Genomic DNA, 15,567 nt, shown 5'->3' with positions numbered 1-15,567 from the left:
AAACCGAAGTCTGCGGTCGGTAGGATATGATTGCTTCACTGACCGTCAACGATACCAGTATTCGGCTGTCAAGCATATATCGCAACAACACTATTGGTGCCCAACGTTTCTCTGAGAAATGTCTGCCAAACCAAACATAACAAATTGGATGAAGTTTTTCAGCTAGCGCAAGCGACGTTACACGAGCAAATCCTGTCAAGTCAAAATCGGGTAAAGGACCATTTATAGCAACTTGCGTCATAGAGTTCGTGGGATGTCCAAATGTTTTAAAATATCCACTACACTGGCCCATCCCAAGAAAGCTTCCCGGATAACACGCAACCATATCAACTGATATCATCTCGCTACGGTCATACTTGGTATTCCACAAACCGCCATGTCCATACCGACACAACTCAATTGTATATCTTCGAGAAACTCACTTCGGGTTGGCTTCCGTGAATTTCTTTCTCTGGCGGCGTGAGCGGCAACACTCGGAACTGTAAAACAATTAGTTAATAACTGCTCAGTGTTTTCTGAATATCTCTGTGCGAGTTTTTTCATTTCCTGTTGCAGAAATTCCGTCCGGTATAATTCACCGTTAGATCTTACAAATTGATCATACTCGCCATCTTCTGAACTTTTAAACAACCACACCGACACAGGCTCGTTTTTGCTTATCTCTTTAATAAATCAAATATATTTCCCTTAGACGAATAATATTTCACAACACGATTCCGCGGAAATATCGTAACTGCGTTAGTCCAAGCGTGAGCGTTATGATCAATGATATTTATTGGAGCTCCGTTCCGATTATATTTCGATTTATATAATACTTCCTCTGTTATCGTTGTTACGGTTTTGGGAAATCTTAGTGCTTTTTCTAGCTCGGCAACATCGTTTATTGATGCTCCCGTATCCTTGCCTTTTTCAGCCCACTTCTGCTATCTTGGAACGTCTTAGATCAGTTAGACCGTTTCCGCGCATCGCATTTTTGAAATGTTCCATTGCTCGCTCGGCTACACAATTCAGCTTTGAGAATCTCATTGGGGCAAGTTTATTGATTTTTGATGTTGTTATCGGATAGATTCCATAAATGACCGCGGTCACAGGATACGCTCGAGCGTAAGATGCTTTATCAATCCCAGTCAACATTCCTGGTTTGGAATCTTTACTTAACAGAACGGTTTTTCCATTAGCAAGGACAGGGTAATTTTTATCACGGATAATCCACGTATCGGAATCTTCTTGCACAATAAACTTTATTCTGAAAAAATATATCTGATTATCAAGGGGGAGATAATCGATAATTGTTTTCGCTCGTGCATCATTCATTGTAGCGTCCTTGACAGAGTCGACATTAACAGAGTCAGTGTCGCGTATTATTTTGAATGTAGACAATACGTGAGAAGCTCCATCATTACGAAATTCTTTTTTGGCATTCCTGATAATATCAAACAGATCAGTCAGGGCTCGTCTCCGCGAGTCAGTATTAGTCTGTCAAGATCGAATCTAGAAGCTTTCCAGGGTTTGAATGCAGATAATCTTTCGAACTCCTCCATATTATATTTAAGACAAACATTTAAATAAGAAAAAAAAAAAAATATATATATATATATATATATATATATATATATATATATATATATATATATATATATATATATATATATATATATATATATATATATATATATATATATATATGTGTGTGTGTGTGTGTGTGTGTGTAATGTCTCAAACCAATCAGTGCAAGTGGCTTAAAATGGGATCTGTAACTGTTTGCAACAAATCCTGCAGGAAAGAATTCTGCAGGGAACATTCCCAAAGCATCCGAAGGCCTAGTTTAGGACCAATACCGTGTCTGCGATGTGGTGTTGGGGTCAGGAGTAAAACACAGTTATGTGCAAGTCGCGGGGGAAAGAGATACCGTGAACTTAAAAGATATTATAACAAAAAAATAACGATGATGCGCTAAAATGTGAGCGCGATTATATAACTAGGTTTTCAGACAAATTATAAATTAGACAAATACATTATTATATAAAATGAATCAAGAATGTGTCCCACATCCTATCATTAAGAATTACGAAGCGAATCATGAGGGAATAGTCAGACATTGCAGGTTAAAAAAAAAACCAGTTGGTGTTGTTGATAATACTGATTATCTCCGGTTTGGTGCTGGGAATAAAAACTATTATAATCACAGGTTTGTATTTGAATGTTTCTTTGGGAAGATAAAAGACGGCCCTGTGATTGATCACATTGATGGACAAAAACTTAATAATAAATTATCAAACCTACAATCTATCACGCAGAGTGATAATTCTGCAGGAGGAAGTACCGGTAAATTTAAGAGCGTTACAAGGAAAGCTGTCAGATCTTTCAATATAAGTACCCGTGAAGAGAAAATATTTCAGTCAATGAACGCGGCTGACAAGTATTTCCGTATTAACCTGCGTTCGGTCCAACGTGTTGCAGATAAAATAATTAAATCATCGTTTTTATACAAGTTTAATAACTGGATTTTATTTCGTTATGTAGATGCAGATAACGGAGATAATTCCGCAACGATTGTGTAAAAGTCAATTATGGATTTCTCTCCCTGCGCAACAGGTAAATAATTTTCCGTGTTACCTGTACGATCACAATACGGAAGTAAAACATCTCCAATTACTTCCCCTTGACGGTGACATTTTACATCTCGCGGGATTGATTTTGGGGAGGGTGTGCACCTTTGTTGAGCGTAGAATATAACCCCGTATCTGTCTGTGATATCCTACTGTAAATAGTATGTGTTGTGATGTCCCTTACTCGCTTGTAAACTTGCTAAGATGCGGTGGCACCTTAGGAGTTTACAGATGTAAATAATGTAAATACTATATGTAATAGTGTAAATACTATGTGTTGTTGTCTGTCTCTGTAAACTTGCTAAGATGCGGTGAAACCTTAGGAGTTTACAGATATAAATAATGTAAATACTAAGTGTAATAGTGTAAATACTATGTGTTGTTGTCTGTCTCTGTAAACTTGCTAAGATGCGGTGGCACCTTAGGAGTTTACAGATGTAAATAATGTAAATACTATGTGTAATAGTGTAAATACTATGTGTTGTTGTCTGTCTCTGTAAACTTGCTAAGATGCGGTGGCACCTTAGGAGTTTACAGATGTAAATAGTGTTATGTATATATCTGTCCTTATATGAACCCGCTAGCATATCATTTGGTAAGTTAGAGGTTCAACATGGGGAATGTTTCGTCTTTCGCAAACACACCCTCTGGGCTTTCTATACTGTTATTTGACAGGTTAGGGGTTTACATGGGGGTTGTGTTTCCGCTCCTGAATTTGGTACCCTATCATTTGATAAGCTAGAGACTCAAAGGAGATATATATATATATATATATATATATATATATATATATATATATATATATATATATATATATATATATATATATATATATATATATATATATATATATATATATATATATATATATATATATATATATATGAATATATATATATGAATTACGAAAATATCAATGATGTGGTTGTTGCTATTAAAAATTAGAAGAGCGCGGTTTTAATATATCCGATGAACTAAATCCTGAAAAAATCATGTCTAATTTTGAATCACTACATGAAGCTAATGCGCAGGGCGTTATATTTTGCCTGCTCAGTGCAGATTTATAAAGAGGATCCAGACGAATTTATATAAATTGCTGGCTACAGTAGAAGAAGCACAAATAAATGAATTTGTTTCGTTGTCTCGTGCAATTGAAAAAATTCGGCTGGAATTAGCTGAGGAATATGAAACAAGGAAGGTGATAAATACTCGTGTAAGACAGCTAAAAAAGTGTATGTCCCTTGACGAAGTCAAGGAAGTAAATACTTGGAAATGAAATCACCTTGATGAAATCAAGTACTTGGAAATAAAATTGAAAGTAAAAAAATATATCCCTTTTTTTAATTCCTTGAAGATCAAGGTGATAAAAATCAAGGTGACTTGTATCAGTCCGAGTTAGGTAATATTGCCCTTAGTCGATCGGATTTAATTCAAGAGTGCGCATAATTGAGAATTTGATCTCGGTCACATACAATTGAAATAATATGCTCGCGTCTGAGACTATCTAACTGTTGCTGTGTTAGCAAGAAATCTTCGTCTCCGTATTCGTCAATAATGAATTTAACGTTAATTTCTTCTTGGGTAAATGCGGCCTTAACTGCTTGCTCGAGCGCTTGTTTGTCATACACAAAAACATTTATGTGGTGGTACATATTTAAGATCTAAAGATCTAAGATCTAAATATACGTAAATACTCTAAACTTTGCGGTATACTGCAATGCGCGATCACAATATGATCTTTTTTTTAGTCTTTTCAGTTGCGTATTGGTCAGTATAAAATCGTCAGTGCCGTATTCGTCAACAATTATTTTTTCCGGGGTAACTCTTCCGGTTTTGACAGCTTCATCAAGAAGTTCTTTGTTATGTATGAAACATTTTACGCGGTGGTACATTATATAATACTCGCAGATTTCAATATTTTTGTACTTTTTACTGAAAAACTTGGAATTTTTATGATTTTGACTAGTAAATACCCTATCAAAATGAGCAAATCGGACAGTGTGCACAAAATATATATAAATAAAATATTCGTGCGCAAAAATAAAATTATTCACCTTCTAAGACTGAAAGTCTCTAAGACTGAAAATCCCAAAAATCGTAAGATTTGGAAGTCGAAGACTTCTAGGATTTCAAAAGTAAATTGATATGTAGTGTTTCATTCCGAAAATCAAGAAGGTCACTAGACTGGTCTGTTAGTTTGAAATTTATTCTGATCAGCCACGGATTATGACATCGTAGATAGACTGTATTGATCGGTTCTTGCACGATTAGAAATCCAGGTGGTACATCTTTCGGGGTGAATGAATAAAGAACAAATCCTTGCTGGGCTTGATTTGATACTGTCGTGTCCGTGCTGTAGCTGCCATCAATGACATCACACACAGGATTGACCGCGACCACTTCAGTTATGTTTACGATGCCCGGAGATACATGTCGTCCTTCTCCTTGTGAGTTATTGTTGTGCCGGAGAATAGGATCCGCTGGAATCATTTGTCGATGTTGTGCAACAATTTCATTAAAGTATTCGTCTATGAGATCATTGACAGACTTCTTTAGCTCGGGTGCGTTATATCCAGAAATCTTAAAATTTGCCAGCGTGGCTTCTGTCAGTGAATACTTAGTTAAAAAATTTTGTCGAGGTCGATCTTTACTGGTGTCAGCGTGATCGATTATCGACTGAAGGAATCGTTCATTAATATATTCCATGTCGGATACAAGCCGATTTAATATTTCTATGTGTTTAATGATATTGTCGCGTGAACTTGTTATATCAAAAAGATATTCTTGGAAGTACTGCCGCAGCTGATTTAAATATATTTTATGGTCTTTTCCGATATTTACGTTAAGTTGTTCCATAAAAATCAAACCAAAACTCTGATTCAGCTTGTTTAAGAGTTATATAAGGTACTTCTTCTTTTAACATATCAACATAATCATATCTGTGACGATAGCCGCTAAGGGCAAGCTCAAAATGCCCGGGGAGTCCGTGGTACATCTGTGTGTCCGAAGTATAATCAGACGTTACAGTCGTTGATGGTATTGGTGGTGCCGGTGGTGGATTTTGAGGCCGTCCTAACACTGTTCTGATCGAACTGTTATATATGTCCACGGCGTAGTCTGGAGAGTTTATTTCGATGGCAGAAGACAGCCTTGGCTCATGAAGAGTTATTGTTATCTTAGATTCTTTTCCTGTGATATTTTTCTCGACGTTGTAATTCTTCATTGATTTCTTCGATTTGATAAGACCCGGTTGGTAACCCAATGACATTCCAGTCGGGAGTGCCATCGGGATTATTTTTATTTGCAAACACAAACGAATTATTTGCTGGTAATCCACCAAACGATTTTGATCTGATATTGGGCCAACTGTGATATACTCGTAATTGTGCTAACGCGATCTCGTTTACTGGAATCGCAGTTGGAAAATTAATACTGAATTCTGGTTCAGTCGAGATTACTGTTATCGAAGAAGTTCGTTTTGGGCTTGTACTTTCGACTATATCAAGCAGAGCTTGATGAAGTAATTCCGACATTGTTATTTATCTTTTGTCTTTTCAAATGACTGGTGTAGTCTTTGTATATCTTAACCATTTGCGCGAATTCGGAATCTGATATTGTTTCGTCGTTTAGGCTTGATGATATCAGCGACGATAATTTCGAGTAGGCGCTCGTGGCTGTGTTTAGTTGTATGACATAATCGTAATAATACTCCCGTAGATGCAGCTATCGCGGATGCTGAATACACTATTGTGTCTAGGATGATTACACGCCGCTTGTATTTCTTTTACTTTTATTGTGCATTCGTTAATGGTATTTTTTAACTCTGACTGCCATTCGCGTACTTGATCATATCTATATTGTTGCGCATCTGTTGACTCTGACATCATTTATTATCTTACGCAGTAACCAATTGAGGCGTTTCAGCTACAAATTCCAAACACCACCAGTAAGATGTTGCGGTTAATTTCTTGTCGGCGGATTCCAGTATAAATGTTTCTTCGGTTCCCTTGTTTAATATGATAGTCACAACCCCGGAATACTTGTCGGTGGAATGTCTCCAGGGATATGTTGTAAATATCTCAACTTTAGCGGCACTGAACACTGACAACCTGTACACTCCATTGACTGTTGCTGTATATTTGATGGTGTTGTTTTGTTTAGACCATGTTGCAAATCCAGATGATACTGTGTATACCATATTGGTAATATGCCCGGGAGTAACTCCAGATGGGATTTTAATCAAACTGGTTTTGTTAACGATATCAGGAATCCCACTTACGATATCTTGCTGTGTTTGTTTGATCGTGTCAGCGTTTTGATATCAGCATGTTTTATGTCAACGGTGAGTGGATCACCAAAGAATTCGCTCGCGGTTTCATTAATTTTTCTAAAGTTTCTCCGGAGATTTGCAAACGCATTTACATGAACATCATACTCGGCCCGCAACGTGGATAATTTACCGTCAACGGTGTCAACATAATTTTTCGTCGCGGCATCTTCCGGGGATGTTGGATCTCTTAAAACCACTATTTTGTTTCCGTTCATGCTGAGTTCACCTGTCATTGTATCGCCGGTCTTTTTGCGCGTTCCCCTGCAGTTTTTTGCGTATCATCTCTTAACGCCGCAATTGATATCAGCGAATCTTTGATTTTTCCGCTGTCAGTGAACACAGGGATGTTACACGCAGTAGCTCCAATAACCCTACGAATTATTTCATGCCATTTGATATAGCTGGTTTTTAGTTTTCCATGTCGGTCCTGAAAAATAACAACCTCATCTGGGCCTATCCCGGATAACGACAAAAGATTATCGATTTCATCTTTGGTCGCATATTTTAATAAATCTATATCGGTACGCTTCACTTTTCTGTTGAGAAGAGATCTTCCGTAAATATCAACCATTACACTGGTCAACAGTGAAATCATTACTGACTTGAAAAGGCCCTAATCTGTAGTATTTTGGTGTGCCGAACACGAATATAACCGTGAAAAATTTGTATTGGCTCTCGTTTTGAAGATATTCATATACCTCATTTTCTATGTTTCACTGTGTAAATTTCTCCAGTAGGACTGCAGCAACATCCGGAATAATGATGTAACATTGCATAATACCATCATGCTCACATCATCCACAGTTGATTGCATCATTTTCTGATGCAATGCAATACTAATGCCATGCGGCTGCTGAAGTAAGTTGATGTCAGCAGTGTACTATACATGTGTAGGCCTATTATACTAATGCCAGGCGGCTGCTGAAGCTGACGTAAGCAGTATACTATATAAAGCCCAATCAGATAGGTTCAGCATTTAAAATATTTTAGACGTTGTGCGAGACAGTTCAAGCTACTGTTACATAAAACTTATTATTTTATCCATTTACGTACAATAAAGAACAGTAATGCCTCGAAAGTGTGTTAATACCGCGGACAATTTTTGCTATATTTGTGGGGAAGTGACATTTGCCAACCAGAAGAAAAGTATCAATTCTCAAGTGAAGAAGGCATATCATCTTTACTTCGGATGCAAGGTTGGTGACCAAGACAAGCCTTGGGCTCCGCATATATGCTGTGCTACATGTACAACACAGCTTTCACAGTGGTTGAATTGCAAAAGGTCATCAATGCCGTTTGCAGTCCCAATGGTGTGGAGAGAGCCAAGCAACCACATAAATGACTGTTACTTCTGCTTGGTTCCTCCTCTTTCCGGCGGAATAACGAAGCGAAAGAAGTCGAGAATAGTCTACCCAAACATTCCGTCTGCATTGAGACCAGTTCCACATGGTGAGGGACTTCCTATTCCAGAACCTCCAGCAGAATATTCTCTTGATTCGTCTGACGAAGACAAAGGTGAGTCGACCTGTTCTTCTCCTGGTCCATCAGCATGCAGTGATCCAGATTTTCACTGTGGTGCATCATCAACCCCACACAGAATAACACAGGAAGAACTAAATGACCTGATTCGTGATTTGGACTTATCAAAGAACAAGGCAGAATTGCTAGGATCAAGACTCCAACAATGGAATCTTCTAGAAGAAGATGTCACAATTACTGCATATCGAAAGCGCCACCAGCAATTGGAGCCTTTCTTCAGAAAGGAAAGTAATCTGATATTCTGTTCCGATATTGAGGGCCTCATGAATGCTTTAAAAATCACTCATGACCCACAAGAATGGAGACTATTTGTGGACTCTTCGAAACTGAGTCTCAAGGCTGTGCTTTTGCACAATGGAAACATTCTTCCATCTATTCCAGTAGCGTATGCTGTCCACATGAAAGAGACATACGATAACTTAAGGCAGCTACTGAATTCCATTGAGTATAACAAGTACAGCTGGCACCTCTGTGGTGATTTGAAGGTAGTTGCCCTTTTAATGGGACTGCAGCAAGGATATACAAAATACATGTGTTTCTTATGCGAGTGGGATAGCCGAGCAAGGGAAATGCACTACATGAGGAAGGAATGGACTCACAGGCAGAATGTAGCCATTGGAGAGAAGAATATCCAACACCCAGCTCTGGTTGAGGCTCAGAAAATCTTGCTACCACCCCTTCACATCAAACTAGGTTTGATGAAGAACTTCGTGAAAGCCATTGACCGGACTTTGCCAGCATTCCGATACCTGCATGAAAAATTCCCTCGACTCAGCGAAGCAAAGATTAAAGAGGGAGTTTTTGTGGGTCCTCAGATTCGAGAGCTTTTCAAAGATGACCGGTTCAACAACTTGCTGAAAGGTGACGCGAAAAAAGCATGGAATGCTTTTCGCCTAGTTTCTACAAACTTCCTCGGAAATGTTAGGGCAGAAAACTATAAGGAACTAGTAGAAGACATGTTGATGAAGTATAAGAAACTTGGCTGCAATATGTCTCTAAAGATTCACTTCCTTCATTCCCATTTGGATTTCTTTCCTAGCAACTGTGGTATTGTTAGTGATGAACACGGCGAACGTTTTCATCAAGATATCGCAACAATGGAACAAAGATACCAGGGAAAATGGTCCACTACAATGCTGGCTGACTACTGCTGGACACTCCTCAGAGATGCTCCCGAACAGCTGTACAAGAGACAGGCGAAGAAATCTAAGATGTAGTCAATGACTTGATTTTTTATAGGTAGGCTATTACAGTTGACCTTTTACTATTGGAATGCATTTCGTTATGTAAACATTAATTTCTTGCAGATTACAAAAAAACTAGAGCCAATTTTGCAATTTGACTGTCATATTCGTGTTCAGCACATAAAAATTGATAAGAATTGACTAATTTTATTTCAGTAACATGACTTTTGTAAAAATTTGTTGTCCAGTGTTATTTGATAGAAAACTGTTTAAATGTATACTCATGCATGACTTTGTGAGGTGGTTTGGTTGACGCTGATATCGCATCGAGGACATTTAATGCTTCACGACCACATATCGGAGGATCGGTCAGTGTTTGTGTTGGTAGCGTTGAGTACCAAACTTTCGATCGGATGTCTTTTGTATATTTTAGAAATTCAACTGGCGGTGCTAACCCATAAGAATCGAAATAGATAATTCTTTGTGGATGTATCGCGTAAGCAACCCAGTGAGTTCCTGGACCATCGCTGTTATCAAGATTAATAATTCCGGTTTCTGGATTGTTTGGTTGTGCTGGTAGCTGATCTCTCATGAAAACACCTCTGAAATTCTTTATTCGCAATTGTTTAGCAGCATCGAGTAAATCAAAATTTGACATCGGTGTGAAAACACCTTGTGTGATGTCTAAAACCGTCTTGGGTACCATGAAGGCGGAGTTCCTAGAAGTCTTAGGCCGCGTCCCTTTTTTATGTATCCTTTTCCAGTCGCCTTTTTTAATGCCATTCCAGCAGCGGTTCCAACAGCTCCTAACGCGGCAGCCTTAGCGACAGCTGGGGCAGCAGCAGCTATCAGTGCTGGTATCGCGGCGAGAAGAGGAAATATACCGCCGGTTTTAACCATATCTTTGATGGCTTTTGGACCGAAATCAAGTTGAGTTCCAGTTTTCGCTTGCTTCGCTTTATTGAAATGTTTTAGTTGGGTTTTAGTCAGCGATAACTTGTTTGGACCACCATTAGCGATTTGATCATTTTTTTAGTGTTATTGTTGCCCCACATACGCTCGCGTTTTTCGATTGTAATTTTTTCATCTGACCAGGAGTCAGAGTGACATTAACGTGATTATATGACATTTTTATAATTAACGTGATTGATCTAAATGTCTACACATTATTAAAATAATATCTACATGTTTTCTACTGGTGCATCAACGATTCTCATTCGACCACTAATACCTTCAAGTAACATCGCTTTGTCACTGAGGATGACGCGATTGCTCTATAGGGACCAAAAACAATTGGAGGACCATCTGCAATTTTGGGTAATGCACCTACGCAAGCTCGGAAGTGTATATCAACTGCTTGGATAAATCAAGATGCTCCAGCGAAAAGTAATAAATCGGGTACAACTTTGTAAAATCAAACTGTGATATTTGCGTCCCAGTATCTATATTTGTGTTACGCGACAAGAATGTCAGCCAATGATGATATGCACGCGCCACATGATTATTTGTAAAACTTAATAATATATCTTCGGGTGGTTCTTGTTGTCCATTTATTATCAACAAAACCTCGGTAACGTCAAGTTTGTCAAATATCATATGAGACCATTCCTGATTATTCACCCGACGAATATCTTAATAAAAATATGTCGTGGCGCAGAAACACCTTGTTGTGATGCTATATGCCAAGTAAATACATCTTTGACGGAACTTTGAATGGCGTCTGTGGTTACTGTAAACCACGATAACAATGATTTACCACCTTGATTCATAAAAGAAAGTAATCGTGGCTCTTCTCTGATCGATGGAGTTAATACCGGCATCCACAATGAGAGTTTTGTTATGTTTTCTTTGCCGGCATGGCCAGCTCTTCGCCAAATCGCATCATTGTCATCATTTTTTCTTACGAGCACAACTGTGTGTTTAGCTCCAAAGATGACCTTTCTAACATTTCTGCAAAATCCAAAAATGTGATCTAGTGGAATCGCGCATAAAAAACTTTTATTATCTCCTGACAACATTGCTCGGCGTGTTGCAAATCCTAAGTTATAAGTCTCACTAATACCTTTTATAATATCAAAAACATCAGCTGGTCTAGCTTCATGTTCAAAATCAGCTGGTTGTGGATTGCTTGCAGTATTTTGTGGTGTTCGCAACTTAATATACTGAATATGGTCGGCGTTGTCGGTAATATCTTTAGCAAACATCATTGATGGACCAACCGATCTTGTAAAGTTGTCAGAATATCTTGCTGTACCAATTATTGTTGTAGCAACATCGACATCATTCTGAATCGATTCGATATTTTTTCCATCAATCATGTAGGTGGCGCTACTAAATAATGCCATGATCCCGTTGTCGACAAAACCAACTCGGTCATTTGCACCGTAGTTATTATTATCCACCCTTAAAAATTCACCTTCTACTTCAATAAACGCCTCACAAGGCAGAAAATATCTACTTGAAGTTCGATACGCCCTCGCTGATTTGGCTCTCGTGCGTCATAGGAATAAAATTGATAATCACGCACTGAGTTATCTCGCTGGACCGGTTCATCTATATTGAATGCTGGGTCGGATATGTATTTGAACATTTTATACTATTACGTATTTTTCCAAATAGTGATTATCTTCGTCGCACACGAAGTCCACTTCCTGCTATCAAATTCCCAATTATATTTCTTTGTACGTCAGATTCCTGATCTATCAACGCTGCTAGTTTCTGATTTGCAGCTTGATTTATCACCTTACTAACATCTGCGGGCATAATTTCAATTGCTTGGTAATTTCACCGGTGGTGATGAACCTCTTTCAGGTTTACGCATTAGTCGCGTTAGTCTTTCTTTGATTGCCGAGAGTGCCTTACCAGCAGCACTAACAATTGCACCAGGAGCTTTTTCACCAACAACATTAATGGCTTTTATTGATAACTGTTTTACAAGAGGACCCACTTTTGGTGCTAACCCCGCAAATAAATCCTGAACCACATCGCCAAGTCCGTCTCCATAAGTTGCTCTATAGACTGGTAATCGTGAGTTTATTGCTTTGACTTGTACGGGTGTATAGTGTCTGTTGTATATGACCGTGTTATGTTATTTACTATTGTTTAATCGCTGTGACTTTAGTCACTATAATCATCAACGAGTTCATCAATGAGTTCTTGGTAAATACTAGCATCCATGACACCAACTTGAAATAATCGCCGACAAATAGCAGCGGCTTCATTAATTATTTCTGGTGAGTTATTCTCAGCTCGTTTTCCTCCTATGAGAACTTCTAACCGTGACACATCTTTTTGTTTTTGTTCTCGTATTATTTTTTGCTGTTCCTGTTTTTCCGCCAGTTGCTGTTGTCGTTGTGTCTTTAAACTAGTATTATATTCTTCTTCCGCCCGCAAATACATTGGATAATCAAAACTTTTTTTTATCTGTGGTATCAACATCTTTATTTATTTTATACAAGCAATCATTCCAAGTACCACGGGATATTTTTTTTAGAATATTCGGGTTTTAAAAATTCATCTTTGCGACGATAACTATCGGCGGCAAATACGCCAAATGTTTTTATATCCGGGAAAGGTTCCAAATTATATTTTTTAATTTCTTCTATACCCGCTTCAGTAAATCTTTTTCTGAACTCTATAGTTTTTGTAAGAAGCTTTTTACTAGGTTGTGTGGCAGTTATTTTTTCAGCGGTCTGTTTTAATACTTGAATAAGACTTTCTTCTTCCCCTGTCCCAGCTTCAGGTCCCCTAATAGCAGTTAAAACTTTTTCAGTAACCGCAGTGACAGGTTTAAATAATTCTTTTTCTTCAGCTGCGTACTCAACTTGTGCTTCCTGCTGCGATTGCACGTTTTGTTTTAAATTCTTTTTTTACTGGATTATATTTTTTAAGTGCTTCTTCTCGTTCTCTAGATAGTCTAGCTGTGTAAGACTCCGAGTGTACCATTATTTGATATAGCAATTTTTAATTTATAACCGTGCTCAGTCAACACCACACGGATTTATAATAATAAATTTGCATGATCCTCGAACACAGTATCGAGTCGGGTTAGATACGATTTTTGGATAATTTTTCGTACATCGATAAAGACCTTAGTTTTCGAAAAGGGACGCAGGAAGCAGCAGGGAGGGCAACGACAACAAAGTGCAGCAACGACGGCGACAATTGCGTTTACATAAAGCGTCATCGCGGTTTTATAAAGGGTTTATTTCGGCATTTGGAACCTTCTAAAAGTTGTAGGACTCGCCCTCCCTGCTGCTTGACATATGTAGTCAAACGTTCAGTATAAGCACAACTTGAATAGGCACTTGAGAATACACAGTGGTGAAAAACCATACAAATGTGACGTTTGTGGCAAATTATTCAATCAGAGTGGACATCTAATAAAGCACTTAAGAGTACACACTGGAGAAAAACCATACAAATGTGATCTGTGTGGGAACTTGTTTAGTCAGGAGGAGATCCTGAAAAAGCACCAACGAATACACAGTGGGGAGCAACCATATAAATGTGATGCCTGTGGCAAACTGTTCCTCAAAAAAATAGCTGTAAGAATCACATGAGAATACACAGTGGAGAAAAACCATACGGGTGTGGAGTTTGTGGCAAACTATTCAGTCGAGTTGAATATCTGAAAAATCATTGGAAAATGCATAGCGGAGAAAAACCATACAAATGTAATATATGTGCCAAAATGTTTACTCGAAACGAGAACTTGGAAAAACACATTAAAGGACACATCAGAGAAAAGGGAATATCGGGAGAATTTTTCATAATAGTGACTGCCTTTAAAAGCACTTCAGCACAGTGGAGAAACCCAGTGCCCTCCTTTCTTTAAAAAGTCTTGATTCCTTTATGATGTTATTATAATCCTACAGTAATGATGACTGGGAGGTATCAGATATAGAATTTTGCAACAGCAAAAGTATTGATGTCATAAAAGATGTTAAGACAAGTATAATTACAGCAATAATTTGCATAAAATAGAATTAATTGGCTGGTTTGGTGAGTTGTCACTATTACAGCTTGAATATATATTGAGGAAATTTTCCAATGCCAGCGTTTTGGTAAAGGCAGTTGATGGCAGAGGTAATAAGAGTGCAAACTGATACTCATTAATACTTCACACGAAATCTGCAAGATGGTAGTATCATACCCATGTTAGTCTCAGTTACTAATCCTATTCCTTGTATATTTCTTTAGTTTTATCATTGCGATACTTTCATATTACATTAACTGTGTCATATAGTCATCAATTACTTCGATAATTTCAGTGGGACAGTCTTTCTTTCAGTCGTGCAGTACTTTGCCATTACTTTCATTGCCACGTACATCAGGTATATAGTATCACACGTCCACAGGTTGAGTTTATTAGTATTTTTTTTATCAATGATTACATCTATGTTTATGATCTTTTTCTGCTTATCTTCTTGTTGTTATGCATTATTTCTCAAGTTACTAGCTAATAGTCTATATTTATAATAGTATCATATTATTTTGTGAATAAAGCCATCATAATGTCCGTTGATAATTTCGACTCCTCTGGTGGCCTAGTAGTTAGGGCATATGCCTCAGATGTGGGAGGTTGCAGGTTTAAACCACAGCTGAGTCGTATCAAAAACAAAAATGGTAATAACAGCTGCCTTGTTAGGTGCACAGCATTAAGAGGTTAGTGTTAGGACTGGTCGGCTTGGTGTCAGGAAAATGTGACTGGTGGGACATCATGCTACATATCTGCAGTATGATGCCAGAGTGCTAGAGATCACTGTAAACTGCCACACTGCAGACATTGCTCAATGACTGAAAAATTGTTAAAACTATATTAAAAATCCAAATCACACACACATTTATAATTTCTATTTTATTTATGTGTATCTGTTTAGATCAGCAGTGGGTCATTTATTAG

Source organism: Sinohyriopsis cumingii, chromosome 4 (assembly GCF_028554795.1).
Source record: "Sinohyriopsis cumingii isolate HCF-2022 chromosome 4, ASM2855479v2, whole genome shotgun sequence".
Classification (NCBI taxonomy): domain Eukaryota; kingdom Metazoa; phylum Mollusca; class Bivalvia; order Unionida; family Unionidae; genus Sinohyriopsis; species Sinohyriopsis cumingii.
This window is presented reverse-complemented; position numbering follows the sequence as displayed.